Raw genomic sequence first — 17,326 nt, 5'->3', positions numbered from 1 at the left:
TTCCCACTTCCATACACACACACGTATGCATATATACATATAAGTATATGTGTATATACATATGTACATAGGTGTATATGTGTGTATATATATTCTGCTGAACAAATGCCTTCTCTGCCACTCTCTCAATTCCTATTACCTTCTCTGTCTTCACTTGTGAATTAGTACCAGATGATGAAAGTGAAAAAAGGGTTTTCAGAAAGCAGGAATCAAGTAAATAATAGAGAGTACAACCATTGAAAGGTAATTTGAGATATTTAGTGGAAATACTTTGAGGCTGTGTCAACACATTCTCTTGAACTCAGATCTAACAAGTTTATGTGCAAAAGTTTAGAGGCCAAGGCACATGACTCAGGTTAAATACAAAGCTGAGGTTGTATGAGAATGTCAGGGTGGTAATGGCTTAACATGAGCAATCTCAGGAAAAAAATACTAGAGACAGTAATAAGATCTTTTGTGGACAAAAAGAAGATAAAGAAAGCAATAAGAACTCAGATAGAGTTGCTAGTAGGATGATGATGGCCAATATTTATATGATACTTACCATTTGCCAGACACTATGCTAAGCTTTTTGCAATTATTTTCTCATTTTATTCTTACAACTATCCAATGTAGTTGCTATTATCCCCATTTTGCAGATGGGAAAACTGAGGCAAACAGAGGTTAAGTAACTTTCCCAGGATCAAAAGACTCAGTGGACTATCCACTCAGCAACCTAGCTGCAGGTTACAGAAAAAGGTAGAAATATTCCCACTCATTTTAGTTTAACTTTCTCTGTTAAGAAAAATTATTTCAAACTATGATTTACTTTGATTCAGTGAAACTGGCTTTCTTGCTATTCCTCAGTGATACTCTACCTCCTGACTGGGAATTTTCACTTGTCTGCCATGACTGGAATGTTCTTCCTTTTCATTTGTATCTCCTGACTTATCCATCTTCTTTCAAGTTCCAGCCAAAACCCCACATTCTAGAGGAAACTATTTTGTTGTATTGGGTAATATCCAATTTCCCATCTTATTTTGTACTGCACACAAACTTCTTACATGTTTTGTGGGAAACAATATATACATCTATATCATCTATCTATTTATTTCTATAAGCATATCTAATATATCTAGGTCTATGTTTATTAGCAAATGCAGATTATAAAATTGATCTATTTATCATCTAGATGTTTGTTATCTTTCTATCACATATCATCTATCTATTTACCTCTAACAGATTCAAGGATAAGAAATCCCGGGCTAGGGCATCACTTACAGGTACTGCTTAATGCTCTCGAACTTAAGAAGCATGAGGTAATGTTTGCTTCCTTGTTAACTGGCTGAAATCTAAATAACTATATTCCTGGCATAAATCAAGAATCATTTAGAAGTATTTAAACCTCCATACCAAAAGTTGGCAACTTTTGCAGTTGTTGCTTAGTATCTCTAAGCTTTGAGAAATAACAGATATCTTGCAGGGGGAGGGGGAGTATTCTCCCTTTCTTTCGGAGTCTTTTCTTTCCCCTTTCTCCCCCACTCCAAGGTGCAGTTCTCTTTGAAAATAAGATTCATCTGGGTCAAAGAATCCATTTATTTAGATAGCTAAAGGACTTTACTAATGAGATTTAGCCTGTACGAAATACCTAGGAGGAAGGTATTGTTTTCATCACCCTGGGTGGATCCTACATGATTTCTCAGATGTCTTTTTTTTTAAACCAAGATTTGAGTGACCTAAGTTGTGTATCCCCAGAATTTATTTTAATATAATACACCTCCAATCATGTCAACCAATTTGATTTGATTGCTATTAACCAATTAGACTTGATTGCTATGTGATGGAACTCCTACAACTAGAAGGGCATATAAACTGTGACTCCACTGCCATTAGAGGTCTTTAGTCTGAGAGAGATAGCTATTGACTATACTTTTATTAATAACCTGCTGGCATTGTAATAAAATTATTAAACTACCCAGAAACTATGTCTCTCATATTTTTAACCGCAACAAACCCTTAATTTCTTTCTAGGGAACCCAAAAATAATTCTTCCTCTACAAACCTCCCAAGGCTTTTGTGAAGGAAAACAAAAATAATAACTGCAAATTCTTATTCTTATTATTACTGTTGTTTACTTTTCCTGTTATATATTGAACCAAAGTTATGCAGTGTCCATACTTTACCTTTTGAAGTCATACTAGAACTTAGCCTGTCTTTGAAATAATAGGCTAATATTATCCTGATGTTCCAGAATACAAAACAGAACACATTGTCAGTGAGGCAAGCTTTCAGGGCTCTTAGAGTAGATAACATTGACATACTTTGCTGAGTAATGCTGTGGTTTTTTAGAAAAGAAATGAAGGCAATAATGAAATCTTTTTTTCTGTTTTAGCAATCATTTTTATTATGTTTTAAGATTCATGTTGGTTAATAGACATAGGGAATATGTAATCAATGTATTTTTACATCTATCAACATCTAATATGCGCTCTGCAATCAGATTTAAAGGCTATTATAGCATAGATATTTAACTTCCTCTATCCAGGAAGTAGACCCTGTCTAGTAAGGTATTAATACATATAGAGTGAAATGGGAATAAATGCAATATACTGTAGAATTTTGGTATTATATGGAAACAGAAGAAAGGAATACAAAATTCAATATATTTCTCTGTGGCTGTTTTAAAATGAAGCTCAGTGATTTTGTTCCCATGGAAACCTTGTAATGAAATGGAAAACAATAATTTTGATGCCTTGGTCTCAACACATCTGACTTCCACTAGAAATTTGCTGTGTATCTCAGTCAGAATTCTAGTGCAAAGCCACAATATAATGTCATTGCTGAATTTACGGGACTTCTAAAGCTTACAAGTCAGGATAGCTAGAAAGGCACTGCATGGATGTGATGATTTAATGCCCTTTGCCTCTGGGAATTCCTGGAGTTCCAAGTAATAATGCCTTCTCCATTAATGTGCAGTGAAGTGAATGCAGCATTAATCTTCATAGAAAGTTCAATTCTCTTGAGTGGTAAGGAAGATAATATGAACTGAATTAATAGAAGGAAAGACTTAAGTAACATTAGATGAGTTTTCTATATTTAATATCAATAGAAAAGACTTACTATTCTACATTTGTTACTCTTCACTACAGTAAACTCACGGCATATACTAAGGATCTCAATTGACTTCTAGTTTATAATCACATTTCATATTTAAATGATTTTCTCTCTTCAACACTATGAATTTCTGAGAGTTCTTTCCTTCATAAAAAATCAGAGTTTCAGGTATTAGATAAGGAGATAAGGATGAATGGAGTTTTCTTTGTAGTACTAAGTACTCTTTACACTGAGATTCCAATGGACAAGACCTAGTATATGTGGAAGGGACAGGGACCATGAGATCAGAGTGTTCCTGAACTTTTAAATCTAAAGAAAAGATTTTAGGCTAATTCTATAGAGGGAAATGAGGGTTCTTAGAAAATGAAGCAGCTTTTTGTGCCTTGGATAACAATGATGTGTATCCTTAGTTCATAGGTAGGATCACAGGTTTTGAGCTAGCAATGACCTTGGAGGCCATGCAATTCAATATCCTCTTTTAACGGATGAAGAAAATGAGTTTCAGTGAGGTTAAGTGATTTTCCCAGCTCATTGGTGTGAGGTAAATCTAACGTAAGAGGGTTTTACTTTGTGGATACCTGGATGACATAAGATGAAGACATCCATGTGGGAGAGGCCAGGTATCAGCTTCTGGGGGGAATAAATTGTGTATTCCCCTACTACACTTGTAAGAATAGCCTCTTTTATGGCTATGAAGCCATATACCTACATAGGCACATGGTTTATAACAATGGCATAGCTATATGCTGATGTAGATATAGGATTTATTAAGCACTTACTATGTTTTGAACCCACATTTGTGGCTATAATGACAAGTGAGCAGACAGTCCCTACCCTTAGTAGCTTACATTCTAATCTGCGTAGGATTGGTATTGGCATGAAAAAGAATAGACAATGTAGAAATAAAAGGAAATAAAATAGAAGAAGAGATTGAAGAGAGAGCCTAGTGGCAAATCAGGCAAAACCTGGTTAGGGTCTTAGTAAAATGGTGGTACATGTACTATGAAAAAAAATAGCAAAGAAAGAATAACAACATAATATTTCATCTATAAATTGGAGCCATACGCTCCCACTAAGGCATAAAAAATTAATGGGGAGAGTGGGCACAAGTGAACAGAACCATGGTACAGAAGCACATCATTGGGAACACATCTTCACAACTCTAAACTGTAGGCTTTGACATCTTTTGTTTCTCTCAGGAGAATATAAACTATTCCCTGACAGGTAGAACTGTTCATTTCTAAGCTTTTCCCTTCTCCTGATAGACAGAGTCACATATCTGCTGGATACTCTCCTTCTGTCCTTCAAAAGTTGTGTTAAACTCTTTCACCAAAACTGAACCTCTAAATTGGCAATCTGTGTAGTTTTTCCAGGCTTAATCCTTTGCTTGAATATTGACCTTTACTCAGGATATTGTTGTTTTTGTTGTTGAGTCATTGCAGTTGTGTCTGACACTTTGTGTCCTCATTTGGTTGTTTTTTTCTAAGATAGTTTAATAGAATTTTATTTTCCAAAACATATGTGAAACAAAAAAAAATGTTGACATCAATTTTTTAAAACTTTGTGTTCCAACTTCTCTTCCTCCTTCCATTCCCACCCCCCACCCACAAGAACTCAAGAAATCAAAATAAGTTATACATGACTAGTCACGGAAAGCATTCCCACATTAGCTAGGTTGTGAAAGAAAACAGTTAAAAAAACAAAACTTCAGATTAAGGAATTGTCAAAAAAATTTAAAAAAATTTGTTTCCATCTGTTTTCAGATACTATCAGTTCTTTCTCTGTAGATGGATTGCGATTTTCATAAGTCCTTCAGGGTTACATTGGATCACTGCCTTGCTTTAAAAAAAAAAAACACATGCTTCCCAGCAGATCATCTTACATTATTGCTGTTATTTTGTATATAGTACATTTCACTCTGCTTCAGTTCATGAAGGTCTTTCCAGGTTTTTCTGATAGTATCCTGTTCATCATAATCTGTATATAATACCTTAAACATGAAAAAGAATGTTCTCTATAAGAGTCCAGCAAAATAGGTACCATATGTTTTGCCATTATAATCAATCATCATAACGATTTCCCTCCATCCTATTTCCATCCAATGATATTTACATTATTTCTATCTTCTTTTACCCTATTCCTTCTCAAAAGTGTTTTACTTCTGACTGTCCTCTCCCCTGCTCTGCACTCTCTATTTTCACCCTTCCCTCCTTATCCTCTTCCCCCCTACTTTCCTGTAGGGTTAAATATATTACTCCTCCCACTTGGGTGTGGATGTTATTTCCTCCTTGAGCCCACTAAGATGAGAGTAAGGTCTTTGAGTTAATTCTGTGTTCTAAATTTTTCTTCCTCCCTCCCTCTTCTATCCTCCCTATGAAATCAAGCAATTCAATATGTCAAACTTTTGCAGTAATGCAGAACATTTTCACCTACCTCAAAAGTGTTTTGCTTTTTACTGCTCTCTTCCCCAATCTGCCCTTCCCTCCTTCCCTTCTTCTCCCCCTGCCCCTTATTTCCCTCCCCTCCCTCAGGGCAAAAATATATTACTATACCTACTTGAATATGTATGTTAGTCCCTCTGAGCCAATTCTGATGGTATTTTCTGATGATTTTTTCTTGTTTCCTTCATGTGAACTACCTATCCCCAGACTTCTTTCCCCTCCCGCCTGCCCCAGTCAATTCCTCGTACACCTCAACCCTTTTTTAAAGATGTCATCGTGGCACAGTGGACAAAGCACCAGCCCTGGACTCAGGAGGCCCCAAGCCCAAATCTGGTCCCAGACATGACACCCCACCCTTTTTGCCTCACAAAGAACAAAACATAAATGCTTTACAGATATTATCCCTTCATATTCAGTTCAGACCTGTATGTTCTGTGAATTCCTTACTGAGAAAATTCTTATTAGTTCAAAGTATTATCTTTCCATGTAGGAATGTAAACAGTTAGATCTCTTAATATCCCTCATGAAGTATTTTTCCTGTTTACCTTTTTATGCTTCTCTAAGGTCTTGTATTTGAAAGTCAAATTTTCTATTCAGTTCAGGTCTTTTCATCACAAATGCCTGAAAGTCCTCTTTTTCATTGAAGTGCCATTTTTTCCTTTGAAAGGTTATAATCATTTTTTCTGGGTACATGATTCTTGGCTGTAGTACCAGTTCTTTTACCCTCTGGAATATTATATTCCATGCCCTCTAGTCTTTTAATGTAGATGCTGCTAGATCTTCTTTTAGCCTTATTGGAGCTCCACAGTATTTGAATTCTTTTTTTTCTAGTTGCCTGCAATATTTTCTTCTTGACCTGGGAGCTCTGGAATTTGGCTATTATATTCCTGGAGGTTTTCCTTTTGAGATCTCTTTCAGGAGGTGATTGTTGGATTCTTTCAATTTCTATTTTGCCTTCTGCTTCTAGAATATCAAGGCAATTTTCCCTGACAATCTCTTGGAGGATGGTTTCTAAGCTCTTATTTTGGTCATTTTGGTTTTCAGGTAGTCTAATGATTTTCAAATTATCTCTCCTGGATCTGTTTTCCAGGTCAGCTGTTTTTCCAAGGAGATATTTCATATAGCCCTCTATTTTTTTTTAATCAGTTGGATTGGCTTTACTGTGTCTTGATTTCACATAAAATCACTAGCTTCCATTTGTTCAATATTAATTCTTAGGCAATTATTTTCTTGAGAGAGCCTTTCTATTTCTTTTCCCATTTGGCTTTTCAAACTGTTGACTTTTTCCTCATGACTTTCCTTCATTGCTCTCATTTTTCTTTCCATTCTTTCCTCCATCTCTGTAAATCTTACTTCTATCTCTCCTACTTTCTCTTCAAAGTCCCTTTTGAGTACTTCTATGGCCTGAGACCAATTCATATTTTTCATGGAAACTTTGAATGTTGGAGCTTTGAAACTTAATATCTTCTTCTTCTGAGGGTGTATTGTCGTCTACCTTTCCCCCAAGAAGTTTTTGATGGTCTGCTACTTTCTCTGCCTACTCATCTTGGCCATCTATTTCTTGGCTTTTAATTCCTTCTTAAAGTGTATCGCAGCTTCCAGGACACATTATTAGAGCTACTGCATGGCACAGGAGGTGATTCGGCTAATTCTCAGCCTGCCTGACCTGTGAGTTACCACAGCTGCTTTCTCCTCGACCCAGAAACAGAAGTGTGGTTGAATTCTGATTCTCTATGGTCAGAAGCTTGACATGCCTATGCCACTACCCCACTGGGCCAACACTACTCAATTCAGCCCACTGGTTCAGAACCAGGAAGCGTTGCCCGAACTCCAGCAAAGACTGCCTCCACTTCACCGTGGCCTACCACTGAACCCCCTCACCAGTCTGTGATAGGAGCTTCAGAAGCTCTTAGCGATGAAGACTCTGAGGCATTGTGGAAACACTGTCTGTTCCTGGCTGGGTCCAGACTGCACGCTAAGCTGTTTAGCCTGATTAGTAGGTGATCACAATTGCCCTCATGCTGAAAAATAGTCTCACTCTGTTATTATGTGCATTAGGGTGCCCTGTTTTTTTTCCTGCATTATTTTGGAGTGAGTGGATGGGTTTATCTGGAGCTTGTGAGAGTCACAGCTTCTCCTCTGCCATCTTGGCTCCATTTGAGGTTTTCTTGACAAAGATACTGGAGTGCTTTGCCATTTCCTTCTCCAGCTCATTTTTTACAAATGAGGAAACTGATGCAAATATAGTTAAGTTGTCCAGATTGACATAGCTAGCAAGTTTTGGAGGCCATATTGAAATTCAGGAAGATGAGTGGTTTTGACTCTAGGCCCAGCACTCTATACACTGTTCCACCTAGATACCCCAGTATAGCAATTTTTAACAAGAAGGAGAATAAGGAATCCAGAGAGAGAGTACAATAATGAATGGGTAATCAGAGAATATATAGGAAATAACAACTTCCTTGAAGACAAAGGTCACCACTTCCTTTTCATTATCATAAAAAATGGTGAAACCATTTACCCTATTAAACTTATGTAGGTTAATTCCTTTTTGTTTTTTGTTTTTTTGTTTTTATTTATTATTATTGTTGGGGGGGGGCATTGAGGGTTAAGTGACTTGCCCAGGGTCACACAGCTAGTAAGTGTCACATGTCTGAGGCCTTATTTGAACTCAAGTCCTCCTGAATCCAGGGGCAGTGTTTTTTCCCACTGTTCCATCTAGCTGTCCCCCTGTAGGTTATTTCCAAATGCAATACTTGATGAAGTTGGTAATAAAAATTATTATTTTAAGAAACCCCAAAAAACCCTGAGCTATACATTTTCTTCAATGGTACAAGATAACTAGTATTGATTTCATAATGAGACATTGTATGCAATGTTTTCCTTAACCTGAGCCCTGATGGATGTATAAATGGAAGTCAAAATAAAGGAAGTATATAGAGCAAACATGATTTAGGAAATGTGGAAATATTAAAATAATAGAAAGTGTAGTCATAGAAAATATCTTCATTTTAGATTTTTGGATTCAATGATACCCTGTCTTTATCTTTATTCCAATTTATTTTCTCAGCTCCAGTTCTCCATTTTTGGAAGCCTGTTTAGCAATTCAACTAAATATTCCATTTTCCATTCACTGTTCTTCTTTGCTTCAACTACATGGAACAATATGGTCCCTGTGCCCTGTATACACCATGACCACCCATACTTTTCACTTTTCTTTTTGTGTTGTTTTATTTCATTAGATTGTAAACACCTTGAGGAATAGGCCTGTCTTTTTTTTTTTTTTTGTATTTGTTTCCCCACCCCCAATTAGCATGGTGTATGGATCTTTGTAGGTGCTTAATAAATAATTATTGAATTAAATTATTTCCTAATTTAAGATATGTAAAGTACTAATAATATTTCCCCTAATACTTTCTCCAGCCATCTTTTCTTATTTGATTAATGACACAACTAGACTTCAAATCTATTTCCTTCTCCTCCATCCATATTTCTGCACATACTTTGTTACCTATTATGTCTAGCATCTATCCCCCTTTTCCCATCAGTACAGCCTTTATATCAGTTATGACTCTCATTACTTATTTCATGGATTATTGCAGTGAGCTTATAACCAGTGTTTCTGACTTTAAGCTCATACTTTCAAATTTATTATATATACCAATACCAGACAATGACTTACAGAATCACAGAATTTTACATTTGGAATAGTTTTCAGTGATCACCTAATTAAATTGACACCTGAAAAGAAATGCTCTATGATATGTTTAAAAATTGTTCATTCTGGCAGCACCTGGGTGGCACAGTGCATAGAGCACTGGCCCTGGACTCAGGAGGACCTTAGTTCAAATCCATACTCAGACACTTGACACTTACTAGCTGTGTGACCCTGGGCAAGTCACTTAACCCTCATTGCCCCACAAAAAACAAAACAAAACAAAACAAAAAGTTGTTCATTCTGCCTTTGCTCAAAATTTCAAATAGAAAGATAGCCATTATCTCTAAAATTATAAATTCCATTTTATTTTCCAGTGAGTAGACCTAATTCCAATTATTTACCAAATAAAAAAGGGTTTGATCAAATAATCTTCAATGATTCTTCACTATCAACTAAATGATGGTTATACCTTCAGTCCTGGCCATTTAAAGCCTAATAGTTCATGATAAAATTTTATTGAAGTGAATAGTGCTAGAGAACCAAAGAGGACAATGTTACTTGACTGAACAATAGATACTTTGGTAGATAAATTAACTTCTGATATAAAGGACCAACTATTTACAGATTTCAAAGACTGTTCTTTTCAGAGAAAGTACTTTTATTTTTTAACTCCACATGAAAATGCTATTTGGGAGTCTGGAAATTCTCTTTCCTCCACTAATGGTATTTCAGATTTATTTTCACAATACATCAAGATTGCTTAGAGAAACTAGAATTTTCCTAATACCTGCTTCAAGCTTTGGTATGTTACATGATTCACAGGTCAAAGTTTAGACCAGCAGTATGCTAACTCTTCTTTATTCTTTCTCTAGGTTGGGTAGCTCACCCAAATAGCATTTGCACAGTGTTGGGAAAGGTGTTTCACAAAGGTGATGTCTACACTACTTCATCTCACTCTTTTTAAAATGTATTTAAATTGAAAGGAATTTCATTTCCTAAAATGCAAGCCTTGTGAGCTTATGGGACTCAATCATATTGTCTGATTCCAGGGCCAAGAAAAAAAATCCACTCTGGTTTTGATATGCAGCTGGCTCGGTGTGCCTCTGTGTCAGATATCTGGTGCTACAGTTAATGGGGGGGGGGATGAGACCCCGCCTAAACCCAGAGGTTTATCTAGATGATTTTGCTGTTACCACTGAGTTTGGGCTGCATGCTGGTGGGAGGAGGAAGGGCAGACTGCTGTCTGTGGTGATGCACTGTGTGCCCAGAGTGGGTGAAGTGCTCAGCATGGGAGGAGGGCAATGGGGGGTGGGCATGTTCACCTCACTCTTTTTAAGGTTCTTTGTGCAAACCCATTGGCAAGGAATACATATGTATCACTGCTCATCGTAACTTCTGAGTTATTACTGGACTGCTACCCTTTTAACAAATCAATGAGACAAACTCTAACTCTTAGAAATATGTACAGCAAAAAAGGCAAAGAAAAACTAATAACATAACATTCCATCAATAAACTAAAGTTATCCTCTCCCACTAAGGTATATGGAATCCTTGGGGAGAGTGGGCATGAGTTAAAAGAACCAGAATAAAGTAGTACATCATTGGGAACACACATCTTCATGATTCTAGAATATGGGCCATGAATTCCTTTGTTTCCCCAGAATATGAACAAATATTCCTTGACAGTTAGGGCTGCTTATATCTAAGCTTCTCCCATCTCCTGCTAGACAGAGCCACATTTCTGCTGGATGTTCTCCTTCTATCCTTCAAAAGTTGTGTTAAGGTCTTTGACCAAAACAGAACCTCTAAGCTGGTAATTTGTGTAGCTTTTACAGGTCTAATCCTTTGGTTGTGTATAGAGGAATTTCTATCTCAAGCAATATATGGCAAGGGATTTGAAATCGATTTCAAGGTGTAAGTAGGACTCATATGTGTTTATAATGGCTGTCCTGGTATATGCCTCAAAGGGAGGTAGAAGAGACATCTCTAGCCTCTTCTTCCTCTACCCTTCTCCAAGGAAGATTTTCATTACTGCTAGGAAGGGAAGGAGAAGTTTAGTACTTGAGTCCACCACTCTTCTATATTCAGAAAAAAAGGGTCTATTCCACTATAATTATATCTATCTCCTCCTTTAAATATAGGTTATCTATAAGATATGATTACTTCCATCTAACTTTGGATTGCTTTATCATTTTGAACAGTAGAGGAATTACAGGCTTTTTATTCAAGCTTGACCTTTTCTCTATCTAATACCAGTTCCACAATGAACACACATAGAAAACAGGAATGAAGTCCATTTATCCAAATCATAGCAAAACAGAAATCAGAGAAGGTATAGGTAGGAAAATGTATACTAGACAATATAGAATAAAGGATCTCTTTTATTGGGAATGGGATAAATCAGCTCACCCAAAAGAGAGAGTCCTTGATCCTACCCTAGGGAGAGACAAGATGGAGTTTGGCTACTCCTCTCATGTCTGCCCAGAGTCTTTTCCTTAAGCAACCTAAAATGGGGATGACCTCATCAGTCTTCTCTCTTAAAGCTGGAAGGCAACTCTGTGCAATACTCCAAGATTTATTTTGCTTGCATAGTCAACTAAGGGGAACTCTCACTTGTAGAGTTCCCAAAGGGGGGACTGGTTGAGACCTGAAATTCTTCCATTCTCAACAGCTTTGCCCCTACACTCACTGAAGAGTAGGGCCTTGATTTCCACCAATAAGGAAAAAGCCCCCAATAGTGGTCCGGGATTAAATAGACATGACCAAAAGTCTTGACTGACTATAACATACAACTTAGTTACATCCCATCTTAGTTTTTCTCTGGGTCTTAAGCTAATTTCAGCTATTTATAGCAGTTACTTATTGCCATTGGCAAGTCTTTTTCTCCATAGTCAACACTTCCATGTAGGATGTAATACTGCAGGCTCTGAGGTATGTTCTTAGACCCTATTGCAAGTCTTTCCTGGTACCAACTCTACAGATAATCAATATTTGTAAATAAATACTCATAAACTTAAGTTGAATTGAATTGTATCAGTACTGGGTATCCTAGCAGTATTTGTTCAGTGAATGAATCATCACCATAAATCTAGATTTTAAGATCAGAATCTGAGACTGTTTTTCCCTTCTGAAAATATTTAATGTTATTGATAAATTAACATAGGTTATAGTACTATATTTGTTAATTAAATAGCCTTGGGTACCAAAATTGTTTTAGAATTGAGAGAACTATGATCTAGGTAGTTGGTTACACTCATTTTTCCTTCTACCTAATCATGATCTTTTCATGTGAAAGGTGAGATGACTCCCACAATTCTTTTTTTTTTGCATTTTTTCTCATTTTCCCATCCTTGAAAATAATATGTAAATTTTGCTATGAGATATAATAATTTAATTTTAATTCATTTTTCTGAAGGTTTAATTATTATTTCCATGTATTCTATGCTTTAATTTTCTTTGCTGACTCTTTTTTCTTTGTTTCTTTAATCTAACTTTATGACTTAACTGATGGATTAATAGATTCAATCCCAGGGGCAGCTAGGTGGTGCAGTGGATAGGGCACCAGAGTCAGGAGTACCTGAGTTCAAATCCGGCCTCAGACACTTAACACTTACTAGCTGTGTGACCCTGGGCAAGTCACTTAACCCCAATTGCCTCACTAAAAAAATTTAAAAAAATAGATTCAATACCAGATTTAAAGAACTCATTATGAGTGTTTTAGAGTAATTTATGTATTAAAATTTACATGATAAGCCTAAGCCTTTTGGTTTTGGATTCCCAAAAAATAATAATTAATTTTCAAAATGCAAATTAAATTTCTATTTGGATGTTTGGGTATGCATAAATTGGTTTTGATTAGAAATGTGGCTTTGGAATTATCAGACTTCCAAGACAAATGTGAGGGAAATTGCCTTAATGCTTAATTCTATATGACTAGATGCTTTAACTTGTACAGATATTAGTCTTTATTTCACAGAAAACAACAACAACAACAGTCATTGAAAATAAAATACAAATATGACATATAAAACATGTTTATACTTGCTTCTAGGGAGAAAGCAGTTTGAAAAAGAGGGGGGAAATCAGCAACTTTTTTCATTACTATTTCCTTAAATTCTTCAGCTCATAATCTTGGATTCTAATTCATAATAGATATGCTTTAATCATATTTTTTCATCAAATAAGCTGAATTCTGATATTAGAGAAGGGAACAAGTATTTTTTAAGTCCCTACTGTGTGACAGACACGGTATTATACATTTTACAAGTACTGCATTTGATCATCTCAACAATGCTGTGATGTAGGTACAATTTTTCAGCTGTAGAAACCAAAGATAAGTATTTTGCCTAACCTTAATGAATGATGCTGGATTTGAACTCAGGTTCTTCTCACTTTGAGTCCAATGATCTATTGCTAAGTTACCCAGATATCTGATGTGGGCTAAAATGTTATTATTGCAAACCAAATCATAAGCAGTATTGGCTTTATTTTTTTATCTTAACAGGAGGCTTGATTTCTTCTCAACTCTCTCTGATTTGTAGCACTTACAATTTACTAATTACTGTGAGATTTAAAATTGGATATACGAGCATTAAACTTTTAACTTTTCTCATATATATATATATATATATATATATATATCTCCCAGACCACTAAGAAAAAGAAGCCCCTGAGCTTTAATCAGTGAGGGATTAGTTTTTATTGCTTGGGAATTAGACAACAAAAGGTGATACCAATTAGGGAAATAGGAAAGTAGAAATACAAATGAATAATCTTAGATCTAAGCTTAGTCTATTTTCCTTTATAAAACTCACCAAATCCCAAACTGCCTACCAGGCCGAGAACCAGCACACCCAAAGCCAAACCACGTGTGCTGCCATGGCTAAGTTGAAAAGCCAGAGAGAGCAAACTTCTGTTCCTCCCTCAGTTTTAAGTTGGTGTGCTGAAAGTTCGTCGTGGTCTCCTTCCCAAAAGGGAGGTCCTTCAAAAGTCACTTCAGTAGCATGTACTCAACTCTCAAATGATTCAGCTAAAACTTCCTTTTTAACCACACTACAAATGCTTTGAATATCTATTGTTTTCAAGCTTTTGTGCTAGGCACTGTGAGGGATGCTGACATATCTAAGATATAGCCACTTTCCTCAAACTATTTTCAATTAGAAATGTAATCTGTAGTGAAAACCAAGCCTACTTATCAGCTTTTTCTCAGACTCTTTTTCTAGGACCTCTACCAAAGAATCTGAAAACCTATGCTTGCTGTCTCAAGTCTGGAAGCCAGAAGCACTAGTTTTTCTCCTCTCCTCTCAAACAGTCCTTAATTCCACCCTTGATAAAAGCTTGAGATATCAAGTAATTCTTCTTTACCTAAAAGAAGAGTCCTATGCAAATGGGAAGGAGCCCAAGGTTAAACAAAAATGACTTTTCCTTCTTAGGGTTAAAGGGGATTGAATAGAATGTCATACAGGCATAGCTCAATATAATGAGCTTTACTTTTTTACTTTACTTTAGATATTGCATTTTTTTCTAAATTAAAAGTTTGTGGAAATCCTGCATCCACCATGTATATCAGCACCATTTTTCCAGAAGCATGTGATCACATGGGGTCTCTGTGTCACATTTTGGTAATTTTCACAAACCTTCAAACTTTTTCATTCGTGAGAAAATAATGGGATTTGGTAGATGGCCAGGGGACCCACCTGAATAGCAATTTGGAATTGAATAAATTGGGTGAAACTGACAGAGACTGACTGAGAACCTACTTACGTTGATTAAATTGAGACCACACCTGGCCTGCCCTGAGTGGGGTGTTGTTCTCAGAGGCTTTGGACTTCAACTTCAACACAGATTACCCTCAAATAATCAACTTGAAGAATGGCCCCTTCTGGGGTGGGAGACAGGAAGTAGGAAGGGAGGCTGGCTCCCTAGCTCTGATCTTTTTTTTTTTTTTTCAGGGGATTTCAGGTTGGTAGCAGGGAGAGAGGAAAGGAGACAGGCTTTTCTTGCTTTATTTTCTTTATTCCATGTGTTCTCTTTTCTCTTTAATAAATGCTTAATGTCAAAAACTGGTTCCGATGTTTCTAGCTTATAAGTAAACTGTATCTACTTCTCCCCCCACACTGGGGGTAGAAACAAGGTGAGCACACATTATATTTTAAATGCCACACATTATTATTACATTTGGCATGGTGATCCGTGATCACTGATCATAGATGCTAGTATTTTAATTGTTTTGGGGCAGCACAAACTGAACCCATATAAAACTGAATTTAATTGATGTATGTTCCAACCAACTGGCCATTCTTCATCTCTCTCCCTCTCCTTGAACCTCTCTATTCTCTGAGACACACCAATTCTGAAATTAGACCAATTAATAACTCTACAATGGCCTCTTAGTGTTGAAGTGAAAGGAAGAGTCAATTGATCTGGCAATCTTCATTGTTTTATCAAAAAAAAAGAATTCCACAGCCACTTCAAACTTTAGCAACTCCCATCCTGATGCATCAGCAGCCATCAACACTGAAGTAAGATCCTTCACCATCAAAAAGATTATGATCTTCTGAAGACTCAAACGTATTTTTTTGCAATAAAGGTTTTTTTTAAATTAAGGTATGTACATATGTACATTGCTTTTTAGACATAATACTATTTCAAACTTAATAGACTATAGTGTAATATAAGCACAATTTTGCATGCACTGGGAAACAAAAAACAATGTGTGCCATGCTTTATTGAGATATTTGCTTTATCCTTGTGTTCTAAAACTGCGATTGTGAGGCTATAATGAGAGAGAAAGAGAGAGAGAGAGAGAGAGAGAGAGAGAGAGAGGGAGAAATTGAGATTGGTTCAAAGTAAGAAGACCTGGACTTACATTTTTGGACCATAGATCATAGTAGCATTAGGATCAGAGAGAAAGGTAAAAATCTAACTATTTCTAAGAGACCCCATCATCCAACCTGCCATGGTGAGGTCAGGAACCCAAAAAGCAAAAAGCCCTCTCCCAGCATCCACTTCCTACTTTGTGTCCTCCTCCCAGAAATGGGAAGCTCCTCAAGTTGATTGGCTGGGAACCTTGATAGACAGTACCCACGAGCAAACGTCACTTCCTGATGCCAAGGACCTTGACTGCATAGTTTGCCCTCAGAGGCCTTTTCCTCATGGTGGAGCTTTCCTACAGTAAGTCTCCAGCAAGTGACATCATTCCAATCATTACAGTATTATACATATTATATTATATTGTAATGTGTTGCATTGCATTACATTATATTAAATATAATATAAATAATATATGTGTGTGTATATATACACATATAGATAGATAAAGACATAGATAGATAGATAGATGACATAGAGAGATTCTCTTTCAAATACTTTCTCTGATTTCTGTTTGGCCATCTACTTTACTTAGATATATGAATTTCTTTGCTATTTACATCATGGAACTGATATTTAGTAGGAAAGGAATCAAGCCTTGAATATAAAGCTTGGGTTCTCCTAATTTCTGTAATTAATGAACAGAAATCAATAGATTAACAAGAATCTGAAAACCATATCCCCTATACTAGAATTATTTAAGAGAGCAAATATATGTAATTCTAGCTTTGTAACCCCCTTCTTCCAGAATAGCATAATAGAATATACACTTTTGTGTTCCTATAATGTATATAACAAGTATTTCGAAAAATTAGGACTTTATAAATATTGTCAAAGAATTTAATATTCATGATCTCCTTTGAGGTTGACAACCACTCTGTGAATGTAGGGCTTTCTAGAGACCTGGAATTATGTAGGAATTAATACAGGGATTATTATCTCCATTTTATACATAAGGACATTGTACCTCAGGGAAGATAAGTAGCCTAAAGTCAAACAGTTAATACTCATTAAAGGAAAATTTAAAGCCTGGTGAGCCCTGACTCTAGATGGAAAATTCTAATCTACTAAATTATCCTACTGTGAAGAAGTTAAGAAACTGTAGCAGGAATAGAAATTCAATAGAATTGTGAGTGACTTAGATTTTCTATTGTCTATTGTGATAAAATAATGGAATTTGTCAGATGCCCAGGGGTCCCACCTGATTGATGTAGTATTGTTTGAGAAACAGACTAAGTACCTACTTGAGATGATTAGATATAGG

Source organism: Dromiciops gliroides, chromosome 4 (genome assembly GCF_019393635.1).
Source record: "Dromiciops gliroides isolate mDroGli1 chromosome 4, mDroGli1.pri, whole genome shotgun sequence".
In the NCBI taxonomy this organism is placed as follows: Eukaryota; Metazoa; Chordata; class Mammalia; order Microbiotheria; family Microbiotheriidae; genus Dromiciops; species Dromiciops gliroides.
Note: the sequence above shows the minus strand (reverse complement) of the source record.